Genomic DNA, 19,288 nt, shown 5'->3' on the forward strand with positions numbered 1-19,288 from the left:
TAACGACTCAAGCAGAGGCTTGCTGTCTTTTAAACCCTCCTGGGCTTATCTGAGCTGTAAGCAAGGCACAGCTCCAAGAAGGGAACAAAAGCTGACAAGAGCTGGTCCCCATTGTCACACGGAACCGGGCGGGTGGACAGCAGTGCTCTCTGGAGTGGCTTTTTCTTCTCACTGCACTTTCCTTTGTCTGAACCAGTGAGGTATTTTCACTTATAACAGGGCTGAGCCAACCCCCGCATGCCACCCTTCTTGCAAGCACCTGACAACATGGCTCAAAGAGAACCCCTGGAGAAGCAGGTCATGTCCGAAGGATGGCACCCTGTGTATTCTGGGAAAAAGCCACATCTGCCTGGGGTGGGGCCCCAGCCTGAAGAGAACCTCATTGGGCAGCCTGTGCTCCCCAGGGCAGGGGTGTCTCCACCTGGTTTAGCATCCTTTGCTGGCAACAAAGAATCTGGTGTGGATGTGGAGCTCTCTGCTCACCACCGCTGCAGGCGTTGGGAAAAGTCGAGGAACAGAATGATGAGGAACCATGAGTATGGTGGGCTTCAAGGCCGGCACAAAGGTTCCAAGTTTCCTGCAGCTCTCATGCAGAGGGAACAGCCCCTTTCCTTAAAGCTGGGCCAACGTGCTCACCACAAACCCCACAAAGCCAGGAGCTGTGTGAGGATGTGAGGAGGGTGGCAGCTGGGCTGAGCTGGGGGTTCCAACGGGATCAGCACAGGGGCTCCCAGCTCTCTGTGCACTCACAGGGAGACTGGAGCCCAGAACTCTGCCCCTTCGGGACGGGTCTATTTCTGGGCCGTTCGTACTGATGTGGTTTTTCTTTCTAATTCTCCCTCAGCTCTGAGCAATGTTTCTTTAGAAAATTCCAGTGCAGCTCAACTGTACTGAGAACAGGGGAAGGATCAGAGGCGCACATTGAAACGGCACCTGGTAATCAGAGAGCTGTGTTCTGGAGAGAGGTGGCAAGAATGGGGGCGTCCCTTGAGTGAAGTGAATCCTGATTCCCCCGGGGAAGGCAGAAGTGGGCTCTTCATTAGCCCCTTTCTCTGGGGCTCTTCAAGCTTAAACTTCAGAGAGCTCAGTGGGCAGTTTGTGAATGTGGCTTTGTGTTTAGCAACGGAGGCTACACCCCAGAGGCTGATAGCAGCCACCCCAAGCCAGCCCTGGGCAGAGTGCAGCCAGGTTCCCACCTTGTGTCACTTGAACAGGCTCCCTAGCCGCTGTCCCTGTCTGTGAAATGGACACGCAGAGTCCCACTCTGCAGAGAGCTGGAGGGGACCAGATACCACAGGGAAGGTCAGCGCCATGAGGATGTCCACCGATGGGTGGCCAGGATACTGCCCTCATGCAAAGTAAGAAACCAGGGGCTTTGAGAGATACACACTTCACCGCAGCTCAGGTATGCACACTCACATGCACACATACCACACACATGCACATACCACACACATGCACATACCACACACATGCACACACACCACTCATATGCACACACCCCACACATGCACACACCACACACACGCACACACCACACACGCGCACACACCACACACATGCACACACCACACATATGCACACACACCACTCATATGCACACACCACACACATGCACACACCACACACACGCACACACCACACACACGCACACACCACACACATGCACACACCACTCATATGCACACACCACACACATGCACACACACCACTCATATGCACACACCACACACATGCACACACCACACACACGCACACACCACACACACGCACACAACACACACATGCACACACCACACACATGCACACACACCACACACATGCACACACCACACACACGCACACACCACACACATGCACACACCACACACATGCACACACACCACTCATATGCACACACCACACACATGCACACACCACTCATATGCACACACCACACACACGCACACACCACACACATGCACACACCACACACATGCACACACACCACTCATATGCACACACCACACACATGCACACATCACTCGTATGCACACACCACTCGTATGCACACACCACACACATGCACACACCACACACATGCACACACCACACACATGCACACACCACTCATATGCACGCACCACACACATGTACGCACCACATGCATGCACACACATGCACACACCACACACATGCACACACCACACACATGCACACACCACTCACATGCACACACCACACACATGTACACACCACTCACATGCACACACCACACACATGCACATACCACACACATGCACACATCACTCATGCACACACCACTCATATGCACACACCACACACACGCACACACCACACACACGCACACACCACACACATGCACACACCACACACACGCACACACCACACACATGCACACACCACTCATATGCACACACCACACACACGCACACACCACACACATGCACACATCACTCGTATGCACACACCACTCGTATGCACACACCACACACATGCACACACCACTCATATGCACGCACCACACACATGTACGCACCACATGCACACACCACACACATGCACACACCACACACATGCACACACTACACACATGCACACACCACTCACATGCACACACCACACACATGCACACACCACTCACATGCACACACCACACACATGCACACACCACACACATGCACACATCACTCATGCACACATCACTCATGCACACACCACACACACGCACACACCACACACATGCACACACCACACACATGCACACACCACACACATGCACACACCACTCATATGCACACACCACACACACGCACACACCACACACATGCACACATCACTCGTATGCACACACCACTCGTATGCACACACCACACACATGCACACACCACACACATGCACACACCACTCATATGCACACACCACACACATGTACACACCACATGCATGCACACACATGCACATAGCACTCATATGCACACACCACACACATGCACACACCACACACATGCACACACCACTCACATGCACACACCACTCACATGCACACACCACTCACATGCACACAGCACTCGTGTGTACATACCACAAACATGCGCACACATGTGTGATTGCTCACACACAGAGCTGGTTCGTCACAGAGCCGGAACTCACAGTCGTCACCACCCTACCATCCATCACAGCCTGAAGTTGTCATGAGGACTCAGGATGGAAAATTCCAGAATATCAACAAAACAAGAAGAGTATAGCCTCCAACTCCAGTTCCAAGGGCAGGGCAGGAGAGAAGTCCCTGGAATCACCGTAGGTCTGAGAAGGGGCTTTGCCTACCTGGTGCAGGACGAGTGAGATGAGCAGGGCCACACCCATCCCCGCCTCCTGAGTTCAAGCAATTCCCTGCCTCAGGCTCCCAAGTAACTGGGATTACAGGCATGGCCACCACGCCCGGCTAATTTTTGTATTTTAAGTAGAGACGGGGTTTCACCGTCTTGGCCAGGATGGTCTTGAACTCCTGACTCTGTCTCCCAAAGTGCTGGGAGAAATGTCTCTGTTACTCATAGTGGGTCCTTGAACAACAGCTGAGTCTACGCCCACAAAGTGACTCCTGGGGACCCCTAGGAAACCTGTGCTCAGGAGGTGACTCCTGATGGGGCTGGTCCTACCAGAAGGACCACTCGTGCAATGGCAGGGGTGTGGGGGGTGCTTTGAGCCACGGGGTATCGGCTGGTCTCCCACCTCCAGGAAGGGGATGAAGCTGGAGGTTGAGTTCCACTTCCTGGCTGTTGGTTCAGTCAGTCGGGCCTCTGCAATGGAACTCCCAAGAGAACCCCAGACACCAAAGCTCTGGGGACATCCCTGATTGGCACCTCTCTGTGGGGGGTCACCCGCCTTTGTGGTGGGAGGGAAACCAGTCCCAGGCCTCGCCATCAGCAGCTCCCTCTGCACCTTGCTGTTATTTGCGTCTTTTTGCCATAATAACACAGTCATTGTAAAGATGGCACTTTCCTGAGTTTCGTGAATTGTTTTAGAGATTTACTGAGACTGAAGAAGTTCCTGGGGTCCCCTGACTTTGGAGATGGCTGGCCGGAAGTGGCAGTGGCTCGGGGACCCCGACTTTCCAGCTGGGGTCCTTGTGAGGACAGTGCCCTTACCCCGTGGAGTGTGGCTGACTCCAGGTAGTTTGTGTTCAAAGTCATTGCACAAAGAAATAACACAACACAAGGTTGGAATGTTAAAATGACAGTGTCACCGGAGAGCTACTGGACAAGAGCAAACCGAAAACAGACCGGACAGCTTGAATTTCTAACAGCGTATTTCCATATAAGTGGAAATAATGGAATAAAATGCCAGTGGATGGTGTTAATTCCACAATGAAGATAAATTCTCATCCTGCATGGGGCTGACCAAGGTCACCTGAAAATACAAGCCCAAAACGCCTCAAAATACCTGAAGAAAATGAAAGAAAAATATTGGCTGCTTAATAAATGATTTGATTTTTGGGTTTCTAGAATACCTTGTGGACGTAGAAATCAGAGCAGTGGCAAAGCTTAAGATAATTGAAATAATTCAATGACTAAATAAAATAATATCGGAAAGAGAGAAACTATCATTTCCAATAACTCATAAACATTATAAAAAGTCTGTCTTCATCTATGCTGCCAAAATCTCAACAAATTTTTGAAAGCAAAATAGAACAGAACATACTTGTCACTGGATTTATTTTGTTTTTTATTTTTTATTTTTTTTTGAGACGGAGTTTCGCTCTTGTTACCCAGGCTGGAGTGCAATGGCACGATCTCGGCTCACCGCAACCTCCGCCTCCTGGGTTCAGGCAATTCTCCTGCCTCAGCCTCCCGAGTAGCTGGGATTACAGGCACGCACCACCATGCCCAGCTAATTTTTTGTATTTTTAGTAGAGACGGGGTTTCACCATGTTGACCAGGATGGTCTCGATCTCTTGACCTCGTGATCCACCCGTCTCGGCCTCCCAAAGTGCTGGGATTACAGGCTTGAGCCACCGCGCCCGGCCTTCCTCACTAGATTTATATAATAGGAGTGAACGGATACACACAGTGTATGTATCAGGACACGGGGCATAGGGGCTACACTGCGCCTACACAGACCACTCTTTGTCTCTTCATGAGGAAAAAAAGAAAGAGAAGGAGGGAGGAAAAGAAGAAGAAAAGGAAGGAAGGAAGGAAGGGAGGAAGGGAGGGAGGGAGGCGTCATTCGGTAGTGGCACCAGCACCGGCATAAATGGGGGTTCTGCAGGGTCTAGTGACCACCCCGCCAAGTCCTACCTGGACGTCACTGCTGGCTGCTCCCCTCCCTGTGCGCCCTGCCCCACCCATCCTGGCACTGCCCCTCCCTCCGCACCCTGCCCCACTTATCCTGGCACTGCCCCTCCCTGTGCGCCCTGCCCCACCCATCCTGGCCCACTTCCTACCACCTGTGTGCCCTGTGTACTCCCTTCACCTCCGGGCACTCACCTTCTGCAGGGTGCGCCCTAGCCCTGTGTCTCTGCAGAGTTCTATGTCACTCAGAAGACACGAGGGACACCATCTCCCTGGTGCCCTTCCTCCAGCGCCCAGTGCTAAGCAGCAACCCTGGCTGCCCAGCGCTGTCCTGGCACCTGGGCTGATGCCTTTTCCGAGTTTCCCTGGGCTGCACCAGCACGCCTTGCACTCACCCCTGTCCTGCCTACAGATGGAAAGATCCCCAGGGCAGGAGCCAGCCTTAGTCACCCCCAGGTCCCCTGCTCCTCAAAGCTATCTGTGCTCCTTGAGGTTGTCTACCTGAACTTCTGGAACCTGATGGACAAGGACAGCAGTGCCCGTGATAAATCGGGTAGCTGAATGGCAAGCACCACCGCCTCCCTACTCACTTCACTTAAACAGAAGGGCTGTAAAAGCTCAGCCCTTTGTGCACTAGAAGCAAAGAGCCCCGCCCCTTCTTTCAGTAGAAACTTGTTCTGTCTTCAATTCCGCACTGGGTCTCCTTGTTCCTGAGAAAACTATAGTACTCTACCCCAGTGCACAGAGGTGACCTTGACACGGCCCCTAACTTGAAAAGGACTGTCCTTGAAAATTAAAGTATAAAAGCAACAGGCAGCTAAATCACAGCTGAATTTCAGAGTAGAGGTCATGAAGGAGATGACCACATCAGGGCCGGCGGGGAGGGTTGGTGTCGTCCGCAGAGGAGGGGCAGTGTGGCTGTAAAGTCCCCCTCCAGGGGCCCTGGGCAAGGCCGGCTAATCCCATTCATGAGGCCCGTGCTCTCCTGACCTGATCACCTCCCAAAGGCCCCACCTCCAGATACCACCCATCCCATTGGAGCTTGAGGTTTCAATCTTCCCAGCTCCCCGCCCCCGTCTTCCACTGAAAATTCCTGATTCTATGGCACACCTTTGATTTCTGTGGTACCCTTCCCAAATCCATCATCGCCTTCCCATCCTAAGCACACAGGTTCCCCTTGGGGAGCACCTCCCGCACTGTGAAGCCACCATGTGCCTCCAAGGAGCCATCCCCAGACCCAGATCCCACCAGGGGCTCTGATCAATTCCGCCAAAGGTGCTAATCCCATCACAGGGGCCATGGGTGCCATTCCATCCTGGGCCAGGGGTGGGAGAGTGAGAGAGTGCTTGCCTTGGGTCCCTTGGGCCAGGCTCTGGCTGGACAGGAGCCAGGTGGGGGTCAGAGCTGATCCTCAGAGAAGGGCTGAGCCCAGTTAGAGAGCTGAGCAGTCCAGGAGGGGCGCAGCCGCCCCCCACTTTCAGCTGCACGGGCCATGCCTCTTCTATCAGTCATGTCTATCAGGGCCTTTTTTTGCCCCTCGCCATGACAAGCATTCTAATGAACTTAGATCAAGACCAGGAAAACTGAAATATTCAAAAGAGCAACAAGAAACAAATACTAATAAGCACAGCCAGTTGTTAAATGAAAGAATATATCTTCATTCAAAGGATTAAAAGATAATTTGAATAAATGGAGCACAGAACTTTGTGGCTGAATAAAAATAAAATATTGGATATTATTTTTGCTAAATTAATTTGCTACTTAATGTAATTCCGATCAAGATTTCCATGAAGATTGTTCTTAAAATGTGGTAAAAATTACCCCTAAGTTTATTTAGGGGGGAAAAGCGTATAATAATATTTTCAATGTGTAAGTGAAGGAGAATAGGGGGAATCCGTCCCACCAGATACCAGACCGTATCCCAAAACTCTAGAGATGAAGCCACTGACGCCAGGACAGGAAAACGCTGGTGGAACAGGACCGATACCCCAAGAGAGGCTTCGCTCAGCAAGGGAGTAACATTATAAAACAGCTGGGCACAGTGTCTCACGCCTGGAAGCCCAGCATTTTGGGAGGCCGAGAAGGGCCAGTCACCCAGGTCAGGAGTTTGAGACCAGCCTGGCCGACATGGTGAAACCCCATCTCTACTAAAAATATGAAAAGTAGCCAGGCACAGTAGCGGGTACCTGTAATCCCAGCTACTAGGGAGGCTGAGGCTGGAGAATCACCTGGACCCGGGAGGCGGAGGTCACAGGGAGCGGAGATTGTGCCCCTGCACTCCAGCCTGGGTGACAGTGAGACTCCGTCTCAAAAAAACAAACAGCAACAACAAAAAGATTACAAGACAACATGGGAGGGTGGATGATTCCACAGAAGAGGACACGGGAGGGCGGGCGGTTCCACCGAAGGGACTGGGGAAATCAGGCTTCGCAGTAAGATTCCGACTCACACATATGCAAAGATACCTTCCAAACCCATTGAAGAGTTAAAGGCCTAAGGCTGATCAACAATCGGGGCACACAGGGGAGTGTTTAGCCGGCCTACGAGGAGGAAGTCAGCCGCAGGGGGAGTCAGGCAGGAACGCACCCTCCTCCCGCGCACACAGGACTGGAGGGAGGGCAGAGGCTCCCGGGCACCAGGACGTGTCCGTCCCGGCATGGGGTGCTGGTTAGGGGTTCTCTCCTTAAATGTTCTTTTCTTTTAAAAACCAAAAGGCTGTTTTCTTCACCTTTCTTGATGTATCCAGCATAGCTGGTGCCTACACCCTCAGCCCCGGGGACTGGCCCCGCCTAATCACCTTGCGCTGGGAGCTTCTCGGACGAGGCTTCCTGGGGCTGTCCTAGGCTCCAGGTGGGACGCGTCCTAGGATATATAGAATCTGGGAACAGGGGCTGGGGTCGAACTGGGGGAACTGGTGGAGGGCTCTCCCTGTACCGCCCCTTCTCTTGTGATATTAGATTTTGGAAAGAGTCAGATTTGAGTTTTACTTTAGATTTTCAACATTACAAAAGGAGGAAAAAAATTCTCCCAACCCCCAAAGAAAAGGAGAGAGAGAAAGAAAGAAAATGTCAAATCTGCAAATGTGCCGCATTCCAAATTATCCAAGCACTTGCTCTAATTAGCATTCCAAGCTCGGGAGAGCAGAAAGTCAAAATCTCCATTTAAATGAAGATCTTCACAGCCCCTGGTGGGGGCTTCCTGATGCCTCCAGGGCCTGAGGATCAAGGCCCCGGTGACCCTCGCTGGGCCAGTCTCCCTGTCTCTTGGGAAGGCGGAAGGTGGAGGCCTCAGGGTGGGCTTACAGGGTGGGCTTGCTTTCTTCGCTGGCTTAGGTGCTCGGGTGAGAGGGGTAGGTTGCTCAGGCCATGAGGCTGGGATCGTGCCTGCTTGTCGGTAACTGTGGAATTGATTTCGAATGCAGAGAGCTTGGCATTCATTGAGGATCAGTCGATTGCCATTCATGCACAGAAAAGGTTATCCCTTTCGAGGGACTCTGGGGCCCTGTGTGTTTACTCTCCCTCTCTATAGGAACCCGACTAAGGACAGTCGCTGAGACACACTCATCCTCCCCAGAGCCATTGCCCTGAAGCCTCTGCAAACCTTGCTGATGGTTCACATGGGCCCTTCAGGCCACGGTGGGAGGTGCTGGGGTTTGGTCCACAGTGACTCACACACTGCCCGGGCTCAGCCGCCAAAGCAGAGGTGCAGTCACAAGCAGCCCAGAGGACTAGCTGGTTTGGTAAACATTTGAGCCACGCGATCTGGCCCTGGGAGTCTCCAGCTCTGCAGGCGTGGAATCCCTCCAGGATGCACTCAGGGCAACGTTCCCTCCTTGAAGGGAGCTCCTCACGGGGAGCTCCTCACGGAGGTGCCTGTGAGGCACCAGCGGAGCTAAGGGTCACCTCATTTCTGTGGTCATGTCCCTCCCCCTCCGTGAGTGACAGGTGAATGACAAGCGTGGCAGTGACAGTAGCTGCCCCCCACTGCAGGGTTCCCATGTGGAGGCCCTGCCTGCGTGACCTCCAGTCTTCCCGGCTGCTCAGCAAGTGGGCTTTGTCGGGGGCCAGACTTCAAATCCCTGGAATTTCTGCTACATCCCAGACCTTCCAGCGCCTCCCGAAGCAGGCTTAGACCTTTTCTGGAACAAGGAAAACCGTAATAAATGCCTGCAATGTAGTCTTCTGAGCGCATGTTGGTCTTGCCCGGGCGGAGCTGCGGTTTGCTGAGTGACGATCCCACATTGGGGAACCACGCTGTGTGCTGAGTGCCCGTCACTTCATCCTCAGGCAGGGATGAGAAAGAAAACCCCTGCCTTAAGAATGTGGCAACTGGCATGCAGCAAGGTTCAGTACATTCCCCAAATCTCACACCCAATTCTTCCAGAGCCAGCCTCCACTCTGCCCACGGTCATGGCCTCCACCTGGGCTCTCTGGGGTATTATATGTAAATTCTCAGTGCCGCAGAAGTAGCACTCGAATATAAATTTCCTTTATTCTATAGGAGGGTGCAGCTCACAGATGGAATCATGGTGAGCTCACACCTGGACAAGGGAGGGGAAGGGGTTCTTATTCTTGATGCGGGAGACCCTCACTTTTGCACCCACCCAGGCTGCCGTTGGTGGCCCTGATGTCTCAGAACAGTGGGAGCAGCATCCCAGGTCCCAGCAGCTCAGTGGTGTTGGTGAAGAGCAGCTCTGCAAAGCACACACTTGAAAGAAGAGCTGGTGAGTGACTGGGGTCCCTGTGAGGCCTCCACATTCCAGCACTTAGTACATGCGCTCAGCACCCTGACCTCCTGTTATTCCTCCTACAGAACCCGGGACCTCAGCCCCACCTGGACACACAGGGACCCCTCTCCTCTTTCCAGAGGGCCTGAGGGTGGGCCCAGATCACGGCTTTTCTGTGCATTATTAGAGGAGCCTTAGGCATCATCCTAAATGCTCCCTGGCCGCTAGGCCACAAATCACCGCTAATCACTTGTTTGCACAAAGTGAGAGCGTCAGTCTCTGAGCTTTTCTCCTGCTGGTGAGGAGTCTAAGAACCGGGCTGCCTCTGTCATGATAAGGAAGGGAAACTCACCACACCTCTGTCATGATGAGGAAGGGAAACTCACCACGCCTCTGTCATGATAAGGAAAGGAAACTCACCACGTCTCTGTCATGATAAGGAAAGGAAACTCACCACGTCTCTGTCATGATAAGGAAGGGAAACTCACCACACCTCTGTCATGATGAGGAAGGGAAACTCACCACGCCTCTGTCATGATGAGGAAGGGAAACTCACCACGCCTCTGTCATGATGAGGAAGGGAAACTCACCACGCCTCTGTCATGATAAGGAAGGGAAACTCACCACGCCTCTGTCATGATGAGGAAGGGAAACTCACCACGCCTCTGTCATGATGAGGAAGGGAAACTCACCACGCCTCTGTCATGATGAGGAAGGGAAACTCACCACGCCTCTGTCATGATGAGGAAGGGAAACTCACCACATCTCTGTCATGATAAGGAAGGGAAACTCACCACGCCTCTGTCACGATGCGGAAAGGAAACTCACCACGCCTCTGTCATGATAAGGAAGGGAAACTCACCACGCCTCTGTCATGATAAGGAAGGGAAACTCACCACGCCTCTGTCATGATAAGGAAGGGAAACTCACCACGCCTCTGTCATGATAAGGGAGGGAAACTCACCACGCCTCTGTCATGATAAGGGAGGGAAACTCACCACGCCTCTGTCATGATGAGGAAGGGAAACTCACCACGCCTCTGTCATGATAAGGAAGGGAAATTCACCACACTCTGCTGCCCACAGGAGGAACAGAAGGGTTAGATTCCGGATACCCATATTGTTTTTTATTTCTACACATTAATTTTAATTGTTTTGAAACAATTCAGTTTAGTGCCAAATGCTTTAAAAGTGCTTCTCGGAATTGATGTCACTATGAAGTTGGCATTGCATCTGCATCCCACTGAACAAAAGCATCCAGAAAGGAAGGCATAAGAGGATCTCACTCCTCAAAGGCAGTGCTCCCTACCGAGGTGCTCTGGAGGGGCTTCCGGGGAGACAGGGAGGGGCTTCCGGGGAGACAGACACGGAGGGGCTTCCGGGGAGACACGGAGGGGCTTCCGGGCCTGGATGTCCCAAGCACTGACGTCCAGTGGATTTTGGGAAAAGGAAAGGGAGTTCTTGTGACTCTGTCCTGTCTGCCCTAGGGCAGCTCAGCTTCTGGAAGAATCCATCACCAAGGCCGTAGGGGGAGCTTTGGGTTCAGAGAAAGGCCAGGCAGCCTCCAGGGGACCACAGAGTCAGGACACCACACGCCTCGCTGCAGTGGGCTTTATTTCTCTGTGTTTGAGCTGGGGGATGTGGTCTGGGTGCAGCTCCCGAGGCCAGGAGAGCAGAGGCGCGCGCGGGCTCAGCGAACGCTCTCCCGGGGTCAGCTTCTTCTGGGAGCCCAGCTGCGGAGCTGGGAAGAGCCCAGGCCACAGGGCCCAGGAAGTGCTCTGGTCCACAGTCACAGTTGACTCTGGACTTCGCGGCCACCAGCACCCTCTCCATCAGTCACATCCTCCCAGCAGAGGTCCCAACCTCAGTAAGCGGAGGCCATGACGCAAACTGCAGACCTGCACAGCCCAGACGCCTTAGACCAGGGTGCCTGCTTCACAGCAGCACACGAGGACCGGCTTGTCACATGGTGGAAGGTGACAGGCACACCGCCTGCCCCCAGGGTCCACTGCGTCTCCTCCTCTGCCTCCCGTCTCCTCTGCCTTGCTCCTGGGGCTCCGGCTGCAGTCAGGAGCAAGTCCCGTACATGAGGCACAGGAGGCTGCCTCCATGCTCCTCGGCATCCAGCGTTCCTGCTGGGCCCCGGGCGGGCGTTTGTGATCCCCCACCTGGTCTTCGTCCAGCCTTCCTCCTTCCAATCCCCTTCCCCACTTCGACGATCAAAGTGATTTCACTGCTATCATCTTCATTTTCTAACACTTGACAATTTAAGAAGTACTTTCGAATATAATAATTCATTACATAAAGCAGATTTGAGGATAGAGATTCTTATTCAACGTCTATAGAAACACCAAGGCTCAGAAAGGCAACGGGACTTGATGAAAGTCACTTAGTATTGAAAATATACGTAGCAGAAGCCGCCCCCTGGTTCTGGGCTGTTTCCTCCCCACGCTGCCCAGTACTCAGTGCGTTCATTCCAAATGCTTCACCGCGGCGCTCAGGCACCCACAGGGTCTGGCTGAAATAACCCTGCATCTCTGTGTCTCTTTGAGGTCAGGTTCCTTCTGGGAATCAGCAAGGCCACAGACAGAAAGAGAGCACGAGAACCAGGTCTGTGTTTTTCCTGTGGGAAAAACATACCATGCGTTCATCTTGTTTGCTCTTTCGCGCTGGTGGCCAGGGAGCTCAGCACAGCCCCAAATGCAGCTCCGTCTTCATACGCAGGACTCCAGGCTCTGCTGCCTGGACTTCCCTTTCCCTGCACTTTAATTTTCTATTCTCTTAAGATTACATTTTCTCTATCCCAGCATTGTATGTATGCGTCACATACCTTACGGATTTTTGCTCATTTTATCTATTGGTAAATATCCTCGGCTCTGAGCAATTCCCAGAGCCTAGAACTAGGCCAGATGCAGAGCAGGTCGTTACTAAGTGAATCCATGAATGAACACGTGAATTGTTCCTCTTGGTATCGTAAGCACCTATCAAAGCCACATCAAAATAGCTAATTTATGGAATACATTGATACACAGTGGAATTGAGTCATTTCCAAATGGGAAAACCTAACTCTGAAATGAAGCTATTTGGCTTCCACTTGGCCAGAACCAGGAGCGTAGCTGATTCCGGGCCCAGTAGGACCTCCTTCCTGGCCTTTGCCCCAAAGCTGGCAGCAGCAGGTCTCATGCTTGGAGCAGCCACTGGTCCCTCCCTCCAGCACTAGCCTGGGTTTTAGCTCCTGGAAAGGGCTGGAGCGGGTGTCGGGGAGTGAGATAAGACAAAGCTTCCTTGAGGCCCTCTCCAAACAAATTTTAAAATCTGAAGCTCTAATGTGCCAGAAAGGGGAAAACAAAATGATTGTTTTCAAAAGTTAGGACGGTCTACTTTAAGAAACAAGGCATCATTACTAGGAGCAATAATACAGTTCAAAATGACACCAATATTCCAAATAAGTAACCGCCTTGTACAGAAAGAAGGACTGGCAGCAATCTCCGGGCGGAACAGCAGCAACACAAATAAAATACACTGTCAGCAACTAACGAGAGATATCCGGGACAGATACCAAGGAACAGACGTGAAGGAAGATTTGAATAAACGGAAAGAAATATCGTGTTCCCAGAGGGAAGAGCTCAACTTTTCGAGGATGTCAAACCTCACTAAATTAATTGGTAAAAAATTAGAATTTCAATGAAAATCTCAGCAGAACTTTACAAAATGGATCTTTGATTTGAAGTATTTTTTTCTTAAAAAATGAAAAAGATAGATAACCAAGAAATGGTGTCTTATCAAATAACTTTGCATTAATAAAATAGTATGCTGCTTACAGATGAGAGAGACTGAAAGAGATCAGTGGAATTATGGAATACACAGCTTAGAAACAGGCCCAGGAACCCTCTGGAAGAATTGACATATGATAAAAACCGTATTTTGTGATCAGTTGGTAACAAATGGATTGTTCTGTAAACTGTACTGAGACCACTGAAGAAGAATTTATAAAATGATGTTAGTTACCTACCTCTACAGCGAAATAAATTCCAGATAGATTTAAAATGTATAGTTTGTACAAAACATAAAATATTGGAAATTCAAAAAGATATCATTTTAAATAACCTTAGGATGTGAAACAGTCAACTAGGCAAAGACCAAAGGCAGAAATCACAAGGAGAAAATAGGGATGAATTCGACGACTTATGTTTTATTAAAATATTTCCTAAAACTGTAGGCCGGGTGTGGTGGCTCACGCCTGTAATCCCAGCACTTTGGGAGGCCGAGGCGGGGGGATCACGAGGTCAAGAGATCGAGACCATCCCGGTCAACATGGTGAAACCCCGTCTCTACTAAAAATACAAAAAATTAGCTGGGCGTGGTGGCGCGTGCCTGTAATCCCAGCTACTCAGGAGGCCGAGGCAGGAGAATTGCCTGAACCCAGGAGGTGGAGGTTGCTGTGAGCCGAGATCGCGCCATTGCACTCCAGCCTGGGTGACAAGAGCAAAACTCCGTCTCAAAAAAAAAAAAAAGAAAGAAAAATGCAAACATGAAAAAATGTGCATCCTCATTAGCTCTTAAAGAAATGCGAATTGCAAAGCCAGGAGCCTCCTGTCAGCAAGGGGTGGAGGGAGCGTCACACGTGATTCCTGGGCTGAAGCGTGGCTGGACCACAGACCGTGGCATCCTGGCTCTGGGAGGGGCCCTTGGGCACCCTGGCATTATGATGCTGTCTAACTGATGTGTTATAGAGTGTACGTATCAAATATTAAGGGAAAGCTAAGTATGATATTTGCCGGCAGGAAAGACAATCATGAAAGTTTGTCTTTGACTCTCAGTTCTACATGACTAGGGGCCACCAATCACTCCAGGTGAGGTGTGAATGGGTGTACAGGGCCGGAACCCTGCCGGGCATGCGTCATTATCTATCTGATGGGGTTGGGGCTTCCTTTCCGTGTCCCTGCTTTTCCTCACTCATCTACCATGAGCGTCTTTTTCTCCTGAATATAAGAAGACATGAAGGAGCCAGGTACCCATGAGGGTTGAGGTCTGAACCCCTCTGGGCCCGTCCTGTAAGCCCCTGCCTGGCCCCAAAGCTTTCAGACCGTGGTAGGGCCTTGACAGGCCCAGCCTCACCCAGTGAGAGGAGGAGACATGAGAGAACAGCCAGGGTGTGCAAGGATGCCTACATGCCACGGAGAGAGGGAGAGCCCAGGGCCCTGGAGTCTGGGCACCACCGGGAGAAGCCGAGCACCCAGCTCTGGGTCTGGCCTGGGCAGGGGCTGCAGCAACTCTTCCTTTGCAGCCTCTGCTCCGCAGAAGCAGGCTCGGGCTGACTCCTGGGGCCTCGTGCTGCTGATTGGGAGGTCTCAGGGACGTGTGCCTTGGTATGCTGGGAAACAGTGAGAACAGTACTGCCTCCGTGACATGGCAGGTGCATTGCCACCTTGAGATAATGCCCACCTGGAAGGAAAGCTGGAGGCAGCCCCCCCCACCCCCGCCGGCTTACAGGCCTGCAAGAGTGGCAGGGAGGCCCCAGATGCCCAGGGATGTGGGAACCTCACCTGCTCTCTGCAGGGCGCAGGCTCGGGTATGAAGAGGGCCAGGCTGCGGACACATGTGCACCGGCGCGGGCTTAAAGGAACAGGTGAAGTAAAAGGGACTTTGCTGGAAGCTTAACAAAAAGAATGAATCAAGGAAAGGGAGTCTCATTCCCAATTCCCGCACAACTAATAATCAGGGAAATATCGAATTTCTGTTTTTGTAGAAACAGTCATTTAACAAAATATTTCCTGAGTATTAAAATCACTTGCTGTGTGTCTCAGGAATCTAATCACTGTGATTAAGCCTAATGAGCATGAGTCACCTGTGCAGAAATGAGCGGGAGGGGCCGATTTCCCGTGAGAGGTGCCTTTGGAAGCAAGTCCCTACCTCAGGCTGAGTGTCCCTGTGTTCCCAGGGCAATGCTGATGGAGGGACAGGTGAAACGCAGATGGAGAGACGCAGCTCATTTCAAAAACGGAGCGGCCAAGAGCGGAAACAGGCTCTCTCCGACAGGCCGTGGTGATGGAAGTCTCGTTGTGCAGGGCCTGGAGTTCCCTGCGGACTCTTCCAGTTTCAGAAGGAAGCTTCAGAAAAGCAGCCTGATGAGCCATCCCGTGACAAAGAGAAACAATAGCTACAGACGGCAGCAACTTCCTGAGGCAATCGACCGAGCGTACAACAGACCCAGGACGAAATCGACCCGGGTGTCCTTAGATCTTCAAGGACCTTAAGATGCAGACATGTTACATCGAACTGTTCTCCAGCCTCAGAGAAACAAGGCAGCAAACACAAGTCCAGAAATAGACCCAAGAGCTAAGGACGTTGACTGTCAGGGATAAGAGCTTCGGGTCAGTTTTGGGTTCAAATCCTGAAGAACTTTGTGAGGTGGGCAAACAAGTTATTTCTAATGTTCCCTGATCTTCAACGTGTGAGAAACGGAGTGAGTCACATCCGCTTCACCAACCCCTGAAGTGAGTTCTTATCAGCAAACCCACAGTCGCGGGCAGGGCACTCCAGGACTCTGGGTTGGAAAGGTGCTCATGCAGATGCATGGGAGAGATGTGAACAGTCCGGGGAGCGGCCCACAAAGCTCCCCTTTTAGCCACCTGCAGGCCCTCCGCAGCCCTCCGCCTGCGCCATCAGGGACGGCAGAAATGAGCCACAGCCACGGGCGCTGGCAGCCCTGCAGCCCAACAAGGGCGAAGCCGACACGCCTGGCTGGAGAGTCAGCGGGCGCCCTTCTCAGAGCCTCGAGAATGTGTCTTGAAATAGGAAAGGCATAAATAACTGTCGTGTTAGATCCACTCCCATCACAGTTGAAACAATCCACTTCTCACTGGAGCAACCTAATTAGGGGGCTGATAAGCCACATATTACGGGCGGGTGAACGTTTGCTGTGATTCTTTCCAGGAGAAGGCACGGATGCCAGTGCAGGTTTTAGTAAGAGACAAAAATACCAGCGTCTTCAAGGAGCTGAGACCCCTCCCGCCTTCACAGGTGGAGCCACCAAACCCAACCCAGGTCCTATTCATGTAACCTGGGAACGTCGTGTGGCTTGTCTGTGTACTCCGGATTTCAGAGCAGACCCAGGGTTCAGGGTTCAGGATTCAGGAGCGGACCTGAGTGCTCGCTGACGTCAGTGAAAGTGGTACCCGCCCCTCGCCCTTGGGATTATACGTTTCCTTTGTTTACATGGTAATTGAAACACCACGACTGACCATCTACCAGGACTCATTCACTGTAGGTCTGAGGAGTACCTAGCCCTCAGCTGAGCACTGTTCTACATTTGCCTAACAAATCTTCAAAGCAAGAACCAACAGGAATAAATAGTTTCCAACTAACTTAACTGAACTCCCCCAAAATTTAAGAATATTTATATCCAGCACCTTAAAAGACTAATTTCATGCGGGACGTGGTGGCTCATGCCTATAATCCCCAGACTTTGGGAGGCTGAGGCGGGCAGATCTCTTGAGGCTGGGAGCTCAAGACCAGCCTGGCCAACACAGTGAAACCCCGTCTCTACTAAAAATACAAAATGTAGCCGGGTGTGGTGGAGAGTGCCTGTAATACTAGCGGGTAGGCTGAGGCACGAGAATCACTTGAACCCCGGAGGTGGCAGTTGTCATGAGCTGAGATCACACTGCTGCACTCCAGCCTGGGCAACAGAGGGAGACTCTGTTTGTTTGTTTTTCCAAAAAAAAAAAAAAGAAAGAAAGAAAGAGAGAGAGAGAGAGAGAGAGAGAGAAGGAAAAAGACTAAATTCACAATTTCTGGCATCCAAAAATCACCAGGCACCCAAAGAATCGAAAAATGCAACATTGGGAGATAAATTCATTGAAAGTAACTCAGAACGGATCCAGATGTAAGAACAGCAAAAAGTGATCATCACCGTATTGTATATGTTCAGAAAGTTGAGACATGCAAACCACACACACACACACATTCGAATCAAACCTCTGGAGATGAAAACTGCAGTGTGTGAGATTAAAGACACCCTGGGTGGGATTAATAGATTAGAGGCATTGCAGAGGGAAAATGCTTCACAATTGCCAGAGCGTGGAAGCAGTAAAGATGCCCTTCCGTAGTTGAGTGAAAGAATAAACTGGTACAATTATAAATACAATGAGAGTCCAAACAAGGGAATGTCACCCAAGATTAAAGACGTGGAAGAAACTTAAATGCGTGTCACGAAGTAAAACAAGTGTCAACTGGAAAAGGCTACATACAACCTGTGTGTCACATACTTTAGGGCTTTCCGGAAAAGGCAAAACGATGGAGGCCGTGAAAATCTCTTTTAACCGCGGAGGGTTAGTGGGGACGGAAGGATGAATAGGTGGAGCACTGGAGATTTGAGGGGCAATGAAAATGCTCTGTATGATACTGTAACGGTGGGTGCACATCCACATGTATTTGTCAAAACCCATCTAACAGTGCTACATAAAGAGTGAAACCTCAACAGTGGGCCCGAGGTAATCCTGGTGTGTCAATGTAGATTCATCAGCGGTAACACGTGTCCCCGTCCAGAGGAGGCTGTTGACAGTGGGGAGGCCGTGCGTGTGGGGGGACAGGGCATCTATGACAAATCTCTGTCCTTTCATCTTGATTTTGATGTGAACCTAAAACTGCTCTGAAAAAAGTAAAGTCTTTTTTTAAAAGTCAACCTAGAATTCTATAGTCAACAAAAGTATCTTTCAAAAATAAAGGCGAAGTCCTTTTTCCAACACTCAAAAGCTAAAAGCGCTCATTATAAGCCGACCTGCAGTGGAAAAAGTGTTAACGGAAGTCCTTTAAGAAAAAGGATGTAAAAAATAAAGCTACACAAAGGTAAGAAGAACGAGCAGAAATGGCAACTGCTTAGGTAACTATTTGAAAATGTATTCTTATTGTTTAACTGTTTTTAAAGATGATTACTCAAACAAAAGCATGTAATGCAGGAGTCATAACATGTAAGCAAAACATATAACACCCAGAGCATGAAGGCCGGCAGGGAGAAATTCCAATACCCTGGCATAAGGCTTTCTACTCTATATGATATGGCATATTATTTGAAGGTAAACTCTGATAACTTAATGATGTATACTATAAACCCTGAAGCAACCACTAATAATAAAAGAGTTATATAGAAGCCAACAAAAGAGACAGTCACCCACAATATCCACACATCATCTTTAAAAGGTAGGAAAACATCCAAAGTGGAAAAAGAAAAAAATGCTAGAATTAAAAGCAGACAGCAAGAGCATAGACTC

The sequence above is a fragment of the Callithrix jacchus genome, chromosome 1, assembly GCF_049354715.1.
Source record: "Callithrix jacchus isolate 240 chromosome 1, calJac240_pri, whole genome shotgun sequence".
Lineage (NCBI taxonomy): Eukaryota > Metazoa > Chordata > Mammalia > Primates > Cebidae > Callithrix > Callithrix jacchus.